Genomic DNA, 10726 nt, shown 5'->3' on the forward strand with positions numbered 1-10726 from the left:
ACGGATTGAACAACACAATGAACTGTCTCGCCCTGAAATTTATCAAACAGGACACCCAACGACTTGTTTTTGTGTGCGGTACGTTCAGCAGGATAAACCAAATGCTGGGCCATGAAACAAGTCTCGATAAATGTAAAAGGATTGAAATCATACAGAATATGCTCGCTGGTTACATTGCAATGAAATTAAAATCAACAAGATACTATGAAAACCCCAAATATCTGGAAATATCTAAATAACCCTTGGGTCAAAAAAATCGCAAGGGAAATGTGGAACTATTTAGAACTGCAGGTTACTGAAAATACATCATCGAAATGCGTGGGCTGAAGCAAAAGCGATGCGTAGAGGGAATTTTAGTTGATGATGCTTAGATTAGAGATTGACGTGCGGATTCCAAAGTTCATACGGAAATGCAAAAGGTCAACGACAGCCAAGGTCACCTTGAAGAAGTACAAAGCTGGAGGGCCGACGCCACTGCAGAGCAGGAACACCCCAGTGATAAAGTCTGTGAGGCATTGGGACAAGGACAGGCGAGCGGGCCAGCCGAATAGACCAGAGTCCAGAAGAAGGTTCCCGCTATGCAGCCAACCTATTTATGACCAAAGGGGTGACGCCTTGCAGTGCGGAAGGATGTGCTTTTCAGTAGATGGTGCGGGGTCAGTCGGCCACCCACGAGGGTGACAAAAGCAACTTGGCCCAGACCTCACACCATACAGAGAAATCAATTCCAGCGGAATCAAAGACCTAAATGTGAAAGGTAACTTTTTAGAAGGAAACATGTTTGTGATCTTGGAGTAGGCAAAGATTTTTTTTTTGGGGGGGGGGAAGCTCCAAAAGTGCCAAACTCCATAAAGAAAAAAATTGATAGCTTGGGCTACATGCAGAACATCTCATGAAAAACGGCACTGAAAAACTGGAAAGTCGTGGTTAAAAAACAAACACGTGACAGCCCACAGAATGAGACGCATGCAATGCTGGCTGCATGTCGCTTCTGGAGGGCACGGGACGATTGGGTGTGAAGAGGAACGTAGCCACATGGGTCACCAAGCGAACACAGATCCCTCACGATGACCGAGCTCCTGGGAACCCACACTGCCCAGCTGACGGCAGGGTGGGGTGTGCAGGAATTGGTTGGACCACCTCGGAAATGGGCAGTTCCTACTGACGCCGTGTGACTGCTCAGCCTGCGGCCCGGCCCTTCTCCCCTACAAGTGTCCCTCAAGTCCCCCACCAAAACGCATACTCTGTGCACTGAGAAGAGGGCTGGCCCTGTTCATAACCACCCCAAACTGGAAACAACCCAAACGCCCATCAACGGTAAGATGGATAAATGGCGGTCTATTCACAGAACAGCATTGGATGGGTGTGTTCAGTTTGAGAGAATGTGTCGATGTGTGTGGTTTTTTTGTGTCACATTTGAGTGACAGGCGATGAGGGATGTGCCGGGCTCATCTGCACATACTCGGCTTTCCGAGCTGGGAAGCCTCAAACCAACCCCTCGCTCTCCTCTGGAAGGAGGGAAACTGGAGCCCAGAGAGGGCAAGGGACTTGCCTAAGGCCACTAGGAAACAGGAGCCAGTGGACCAAAACCGGGCTTCCTGAATTCCCAGCCAGGGATCTACCCGACGCCAAGTCTGCCCTCAGCAGTATCCTTATTTTTTTTCTAGTCGTGGTTAAAAATCGAACACATGACATAACATTTACCATTCTAACCACTTCTAAGCGTACTGGTCAGTGGCGCCGAGACCATTGACGTTGATCCCCAGAACGTTTTCATTTTCTCAAGCTGACTCTCTATACCGTCAAACGCCCGCTCCCCGTCCCCTGGCGCTGGCCCCCATCTCCTGCTTCCGTTTCTATGAATTTGACAACTCTACGTCCTCAGATAAGTGGAACCGCCCGGTATTTGTCCTTTCGTGACTCGCTTGTGTCACTGAGCACGATGTCGTCAGGGGCCGTCCGGGTGGCGGTGGGTGTCAGAATTCCTTCCTTTTCAAAGCTGAGTAATATCCCATCATCTGGATGGACCGCGTTTTGTTTATCCATCCAACCAGCGGTGGACACTTGGATCCGCTTTCATATTTTACCCACTGCGAATGACGTTGCTCTGAGCTTGAGTGTGCAAAGGTCTCTTCAAGCCCTCGCTTTCAATTCTTTTGGATACATACTCAGAAGTGGTCCCACGGATACCAGTTGTGTTATACTTGTAGGTTTTAGCACCTCAACTAAACTGTGAGGTCCAAGAAGTCGGGGACCATCCAGTGAGGTGCTGATGGCGCTGATGACCATCCCGAGGTGGGTGCTGACCTGTAGTCCTTGCCAGAGTCCTTGGTGCGCACAGCAATGAGGCGCCTGGGCTGGAGAGCTGGCCCTGCTTGAAAGTGTCCACAGCAATTGACCCTGGGTTGCCACCCCCACTCCACACAGCCGGGCAGCACGCCCCCCCAGCCTTGGGGAACTGCTACCGAAGAGACCCCAGACTCTGGAGCAGAAGCCCAGCAAGGCGGGGGTGGGCGGGCTGAGCGCAGCACATGCAGGATGAGAAGTCATAAACAAGCCAGCGGGTCTCATCTTCTGAGTGGGGGAAGCAGGTCCTCGCACACATTAAAACCTTTCCCCTATCCACGCCCGTATCATTGACACGGATGTTATCAAAATGGGCTGTGTTGTTCAGAAACAGTTTACGAGTTACCGTCCTGCATGGGAACCCACATGCTTTTTTTAAAGCTTGTAGAGCAGAAAGATCGCCCCGCTCTGGAGGGGACAAAGCTCCAGTCTTCTCGGCGGGAGCCGGACGTCCCGCTGGCCCTCCGCAGCCCGCGTGAATTGCATGAGAAAGCGCCAAGACGCACCCTTGAAACGCGAAGCAGATGAGCCGAGACGGCGAGGGAGGGCCACCTGGCTCTGAGCTCACAGGTCACCAGGACCAAGTCCACTTTATCGGCTAGAAAGCCAGAGATCGTCGGGAGTTGGCTCCACCAGCCTCAGACCCCACTGCTGGCCCTGCCCCGAGGCCCGGGGCGCTCGGGAGAAGTCTGAAGACCAGAGGCGAGAAGGCGCCGGAAGCCGCTTCCTCCACGGCGATGCTTTGCCTGCAGTTTCCAGATTCTCCTCAATGAACGTGTTGCTCTTTTACAACTACAAAAAGGAGAAGCACTACTCGATTTTTCCATCTTTAACCTTGTTCTTGAAGTACAAAATACACACTGAACAGTGCACAACTCAGCGAATTTTCACAAAACACACCCGTGTCACCCACGTCACCAGATCAAGAAGCAGAACATGCCTCGCAGCCCAGAAGCTGCTCGAGCCTCCCCCGTCACCCCTCCCCAAACGGGACTGCCACCCGCCGGGCACCCGTGTCCCCGCAGTGAGCTTTCTGACTTCATGAAGTGAGACCGCACCATTTCCTCCCCTCCCCGGTGTTTTAGCCTTGTTTGGGGGGGCGGGTAATTTCGTTTTACCGTGAACGGTCCAGGGGCATTTAGCGCGTGCGCAGTGCCGTGCAGCCCCCAGCACTGCCCGCCTTCATCACCCCAAAAGGAAACCTTCGAGCTGCCTGTCCCTTTCCCCACCTCCCGCAGCCCCCAGCAACCACCAGTCTACTTTCTGTCTCTAAGGAGATGCCATTCTGGACTCTTCGAAGAAGCGATGTCACACACCGTGTCCTTTGGCATCTGCCATATTTCGCTCCGCGTCCCGGTTTTGAGGTTCGTCCGCGTGGCGGCGGCTGTCAGCCTTCACTCCTTTCTGGGATCGAGCAGCACCGCATCGCAGCGCGGAGCCCGCCGTGCTTGCGCATTCACCCACCGACGGACGCGCGGGCCGTGTCCATTTGGGGCACAGTGCGGCCACGCGCACTCGTGCTCGAGGTTTCGTGCGGCGCGTTGTCATTTCCCGTGGGTCTGTGCGTCCCTCGGAGCGGACTGGCTGGGTGGGACGGTGACGCGGGGTCTCCCTGAGCGGGCTGGTGTCAGGGCCCCTCCCCTCAGCAGTCGGCGAGGTGCACCTGCGTTCTGGCGAACGCGCAGGTGGTCGAGGCCGGCGCGGCGGCATCCGCGGCTGGAACCCCGCACGTGTGTGTCCATCCTCCAGTTGGTGGGCACGGAGGGTTCCGGTCTGGGGACCGGGCCAGCGTCCCACGGGCAGTGCGTCACTCTTCACGACATGGGGCGCGGTGACAACGCCGAGGGCTTTCCCAGAAGGGACGGATTCTACAGACGGTCTCTCCATGCAGACTCAGTGCCACACTGTTCCCACCCCCTCCAAGAAAGGACCCCCCCGCCAGCTGCGAGAGTGCGGCCGACTGGCAGCCTCCAGCTGTCAGGGGCAAGCCTGGCCACACTCGTCTCCGGTGTCCCCCCGCCCCCCCCCCCCCCCGTGCTAAGCAGGGAGGTGAGACAAAGGCAGGTGACCCCTCCAACAGGCCGCGTGCTCTGGAGCTGCCCCCTGGACCGGCACATCACAGCCATGGTCCCTGCTGCCCCAGCGGCTGCCTCCTCTTTTCCTCTCGAAAGTGCGACTTTTCCAGAAAACCGCATTCCCAACTGCGCCTGAGCACCTGCTTCCCGAGACAAGTGAAAACAAGAAGGGGGGGCCCAAAAAAACCCGCAAGAAAAAGGGGTTGCCCGCCGGCCCCCCCAACAACGGCCAAGGAAGAAGAACCAACCAACCAACGCCCCAAGTGCCAAAAACTTCCCAAGAAGAACTGGGAAAAAGGGCCGGCCGAAGGGGCTGCACTAGCCAGCGGTCAGCCCGGGGCCAGATGCCAACGGGGCCAGAGGCGAACAGTCAGTTGTTTGTAAAGTGGAAGAGGGAGGAGATAATGACCGGGAGGGTTGTTAACTCGTTGCATTGACTGAGAGCGATAATGACAAGCTGAGGGCAATTAACACACAATTGAAAACTAAGAGCCAGGGCCCCAAGTCTCATTAGCAACTTCAAAAGGGCCCTCATCTCAGGCAGAAGCAGAAAAAGCTCAAGTTCAAATGCAGATGAGCCCAGGGCCTGGATGTCAAAGACAGTGTCACCTGAGGGGTGACCCTTCTGCCATCCCTGTGCCCGGGTCGGGAGTCCCGGGGCCCCGGGAGGCCTGAATGTGTGCGTGGAGAGTCTGGGTCCCATCTAGAGCCCACCTGCGCCCCCTGGGGAGTCAACAGGTGCCTCTCTGAGGAGCTGCCCCACATCCTCTCCAGGGCACCAGGCCTGTAAGCAGAGTTAAGTCACAGCATGGCTGGGCTGATACTGAAGGAGAGAGGCTGTACTCCCAGAGGAGCTGAAGGCCCAGCCAGCGTGGACAGCCAAGATGGGGGGGTGGGGTCCTGTGGGATTGGGTTCTGAGCGGGTCCCAGGCCCCCTTGGAGCCATGTGCCCCTTGCATGACTATGACTGATAATAAACAGAGCAGCCATCCCGGCCTTCGGCCAGTGACCAGGGGCTCAGACCCCGAAGGAATGAGAGCGTGGGTCATGTTCCTGCGTTAGCCCCCAAAACCTGCAGAGGCGACAACCGAGGCAGGTGCAGGCTGCAGGACTGGGTGTTCCCGGTGAGCGGATGGGAGAAGGCAGGCTGCGTGTCAGCAACCCCTACCCCATTGCAGGTTTTCCCGGGAGGGGGTCGCCAGTCCCTAGAGAGCATCACCCCCGGGCTGGGTTCCACCTCGTGTGTCGCTGTGGGCACATAAGGCGCCACGGCACTCTGGAACACCTTCCGGCAGTGTCTCACAAGGTCGAACACGGGCTACCACGAGAGCGAGAAATTCCCCTGGGTGCGTACCTGGGGGAAGTGAACACTATGCCCACGCGGAGCCTGTGTCCACAGCAGCATTATTCACAGCGGCCAGAACCCCGATGTCCAGCGACTGATGAAAACACGAGCAATGTCCCACAGGGGAACGTCACTCAGCCACACGGAGCAGCGCTACGGTGCGGATAAGCCTCGAACACACATGTAAACGCGTGCTGCGTGAAAGAAGCCCCACACAGACGGTCGGGTCCATGATGTGAAATGTCCAGACCCACAGCGTTGTCTCGGGGCAGAGGGGCAGGGGGAGTGACTGCTCACGGCTAAGGGGCTTTTGGAGGGTGATGGAGTGTTCTGGAATTACTTAGTGGTGATGGCTGCACAACTCTGAGAATGTACTAAATGCTGCTGAGCTACGCAAAAGGGGAGACTGTCACGTGTAAGCAGCATCTCAATAAAGTTTTAAACGAACGCGTGAATGCGCACAGCTGCAGCCAGCCCAGCACGGAGGGGCGCGGACTGCGCCAGCTTGCCCGTGGTTCCGTGGTGCGTGGCCATCGCCCCCAGACCCCAGACGCCCAAGGGGAATGTGGCTCTCACGGTTTGCTGCTTGGGAAAGACTGGCATGCTCACATACGTCTGCAACCGCGTGTATGAACATGACAAGCCGCAGCAAACGTGTCTCAGGCGCCACCATCCCCAGCCAGCTGCTGGTACCTGCTGGAAAACTGGAAGAGACCGCAGATGGAGACCCGGTCCTCCTGGGGTGCAGCCCCGCTCCGCCCACCTACACGCTGCCCGGGCAACGGGCAGGCACAATGTCTGCCTCACGGCAACGGGCGCCCAGTGCCCACGTGGGTGCTCACGGGTTCCTCGTGCACATTTTCTCCTGCCGCCCTGCACACTGATCCAGACTCTGTGCTCAGGGTGACAGAAGGGAAGGTTTATGGTGTTAGTGAGTCGGCCCTTGACCCGCGTGAAAACACCCATGAGCTAGAGTATCTTAGCACACGGACGAGGGGCCCTCGGGCTGGCTCTCAGAGTGCCACCACATGAGGACAGGCTTTGGGAAGTCAGGATCATGTGTCCTGGCCTCTGCCAGCACTTCTTTATTTACGTGACTTTACCTGGGGCGGTGGCTCTGCCAGGCCGGCGCTCGCATCCCAGCGGGCAGGCACAAAGCCAAGTGCCAGGCTCAGAGTTCCAACCCTCTGGTCCCCATGGCCACCCCCAGAACACATCCTTTGCATGGGTTCAAGAGAGGACAGAAGGCAAGAGGAGAGAGCCTCTCAACTCACTGCCTCCCCCAGTGTCATCCCCTGCCCGCTTCTGGGACGCCCGTAGAGTGGACAGGCAGCTGGTGTCTGTCCCCCAGGCTGAGTGCTGTGAGGCTGCGTGTAGGTCAGCAGCCAGACTCCAGAGTCCCAGACCTGCCCCACACTGGCTGTGTGGTCCTGACTGAGCGCCTTGCCCCGGCCACTTCCTTCACCTCTGAAGGGACAGCATCACATCTCCCAGGACTGCAGGGGGCCGTGGCGGGGAGAAGGCATTGCTGGGCAGGCACTGGGGCTCAGGACACACTGCTTGTCTGGCCACTTAGTAAGAGTGTGACAAATCGGCTCCAAGTGTAACACGCACATACACAGTGCTCAGGTCAGGAGTGTGCGGTGTGGTGAGTTTTCACAAACACAATGCACCTGTGTGACCAGCACCTGTGGCTGGCCTCGAAAGCTCCCTGCAGACCGCTGGCAGCCATGTGGCCCCCGCACACCGCCATCCTGGCATCTAGCGGTCTGCGAGTGTTGCGCTTGCCCGTGACTGCATACGGGGGACGAGGCCGCTCGTCTTCTGTGTGGCCCTCGTCCGCTCCACACTGCGCCCCAGCGTCTTCCACCAGGGAAGACGCCACCATGAACAGCTGGCATTGCCATTCGGTCTTTAGAACTATCTTTTATTGACAAATAGAAACACCCCCCAATGCGTGGGATGGTGTGCACGACATTCCCCTGACCCGCTACTCAGATCCATTCCCCACGGCCATGGCGACTTCTGTCATCCTTCAGAGGGCAGGTGAGACTTGGGGACCATTCCTGGCTGTGCCCTCAGGCCACACGCGTGGGTCAGGGGGCCCTGAACATACTTTCCCCCTGGGCCTCCCAGGCTCTTTCCCTGCCCGACCTCCTACTAGCACGTGACACCGTCACAGCCGGCCCTGACCTCCACACCCAGCCCATTGAAATCACTCGGCTCGCCCCGACCTCTGTAGGTGCACTTGTCTCTCCCTGTGCCAGGTCCTGAAGGAGAGGTGACAGGCGTGGTCCAGCTTCGCGGCCATGGTCCCGTGCGTCAGGCCACTGACCTGGATTTTGCTGTATCTGTGGAACACCTATCACCCATTCACATTGCTTTGAATCAACTCACCTGTTCTGCTTCACTCCTGTGTGACACCTGGGAAGTTTAATGGTGTGCTCGTCATTGTTCCTCCGGGGCACATGAGTCACAGAATGGTTTTCTGTGACACGCCCCCTCACCTGCCACAGGACCCTCGCCATGTGACCCCAACTGGACTGGTGATGGAATCCTGTGTCCACGCAGCCACACCTGCTTTCATTAGGAACGGCTTTACTCTCCTCCACACACAGTAGGCGCTTAGTATGTGGCTCGTCACTGGAAACCTCATCAGCTGCCTCTGGTCCTCTCTGCATGCCAGGTCTCCCTTGTGTGGGCCCCCGGCCCCTTCATGGGCATTGTCTTCCAGGACCCTCACGTCCACCCATGAGATGGGCAGCGGAGCTCAAACCTCCATTTGGCAAATGGAGATGCTGAGGCAGAGCATCTTCCAGCTTCTCAGCTCGTCTCTCTACACCCGTCCGCTCCGGAGGTCAAGGCTCGGTGATGCCCGAGTGGGTGGGCATTGTGAAGAGCTGCTTACGGTGGTGGGGTGGGTGCGTGTGCCCCCGCCCGGAAAACAAACCACATCGACTGGCTCCTGGGTCAAGTTCAGGTCTCTGCACGACAGCTCCCCGTTCTCAGACCTTCAGCAAGTGCCCTCCACCTTGGGCAGGCCACCAAGGCACGACAGGAAAAGCTGGCATTCCTGGACCTGCGCACCGCGTGTATTTTTAGCCTCTGCCCTGCCTGCTCTGAGCCCAGGGAGCCACCCAGCTGCCCACCCAGGAGCCTGGCGAGCTCCGGGAGGTTTCCGGGAACTGCACCCCACCCTGGTCCTGGGGTTCCAGATCCAGGTCCTGTTTCCAAGAAAGAATCAGTTCCTATTACTGAAGAATGCAGCCCCATCCCCAACACACATTGAGGCTGTGGCTCAGACTCCTGAAGGTATGAGGCACAGGATCTGTGACTTTGGGCAAGTCACGTTCTGGACCTGGAAGTGGGGGGAAGGCGATCTGGTCTGGAGCAGGGGACCGCCAGATCAGATGGTTGCTGAGGTCTCAGGAGACGTGGGGCAGCGCCTCCCACAGACAGGTGCACCCCTGGGGAAGGTTGTGCTGTGCTAAGGAAGAGTCCCTTCTCACTTCTAGGGACCAAATGCTGGTCCCAGGAGAGCTCTCACTGGGGCTGGGCTAACTCTGTTCTCATCAGCGCAGTTTTCCAGGAGCCAAGAAGCAATTCTGGAATGTACAGGAAAATCCTGGCAGGTAAATTTTAAAGACCTGATGTTCTCTCCTAATTGTCCCTTTTCTCAAACTCATTACTGCTGGCTTACTGGATGCTGCCAGATGCAGATGTGGGGGCCATCAGGGTAAGAGCTGCTAGGTCTGTGATTTGCCTGCTTCCCTCCACTGCCCTGTGTCCCTCCGTAAGTGGGGAGGCAGATGCCCATCTTGCTCGTCATTATGTTCTCTGCAGGGACTTCCCGTTTCGTGTGTAGCCCTCAATGTAGGAAATACATGTCACATTCTGACCAAGTACTCACTCAAATGTGTACATACACACGTGTATAAATTAACCACTTCGCAGAGCACTCAAGTCTTGTGGAAGGCTCTCTGATATTTTCTCTTATTGTTTCATTTTATAAAATACTGCTCACCACCCACTAAATACTTTTCAGGACCCCAATAGTGGTCTCTGATCTGATGTGCACGGTCAAGGGGGAGGCAGACGAAGAGCCAAGCCAGCAGAGCGGCGCTCGCACAATCACTGCTGGAGCGGGGCGCTGCGCGGGTTAGACCGAGTCTGAGCCAATGTGAGGGGCGGCCCCGTTTCTCTACTTCTTGGAGAGGCCCAGCCAGGCCGGGCAAGGCGGCGGGCAGGACAATCAGGTGGGGCTTTGAGGCCCTGGTGGCTGGTTGGACTTATTTAAAGGACAGGGAACGCCACCGCGGCTTTGGGGGAGGGGCAGGATTAAAGGAGAAGCTGCGCTCAGCTTGTTATATTTAGCGGCTGACGCGCCGGAAGCGCTCGTAACACGCAGCTACTACTGCGCCCCACGCCCGGAGCGCGGCCCCGCCTTCACCTCGCGGGGCACGGACCCTCTCCTTCAACCCCCAGGACAATGGGCCCTACGGCCTCCGCTTCACTCCCAGGACAGGGGCTCCCGCCTTCACCTCGCGGAGCAAGGAACCCCCCCCACCGCGGCCCCGCCTTCGCCCCGCGGGCAGGAACCCCGGACCGCCCGAGCTGGGGAAGGGAAGGGCCGGGACGCGCCCCGGCCAGCAGGTCCCCTTCCAAGGCGGGAGAAGCTGTCCCGGCACGCTAATGTGGAGGGGAACTGAGGCCACGCGGAGGGGGACTACGCAGCGTACTAGCTCGCGGCGCCGGGGCCGGGGCGGGGCCGACACGCGCGACAGGCGAGTCCTGGGGCTCCGCCCCCATCTCCGCCCGCCCCGCCGAGGCTCGAGCTCCCACCCCGCGCGGGGCCTGCCGGGAGCCCACAAGGAGGGGGGCGGAGAGCTGGGGAAACCTGCTCGAGCCGGCGGCGCTCGCTGCGCAGGCGCGGAGCGTGGGCCCGCCCCCGGGCGGGCGG

This window comes from Pteropus vampyrus, unplaced genomic scaffold (genome assembly GCF_000151845.1).
Source record: "Pteropus vampyrus isolate Shadow unplaced genomic scaffold, Pvam_2.0 Scaffold500, whole genome shotgun sequence".
NCBI lineage: Eukaryota > Metazoa > Chordata > Mammalia > Chiroptera > Pteropodidae > Pteropus > Pteropus vampyrus.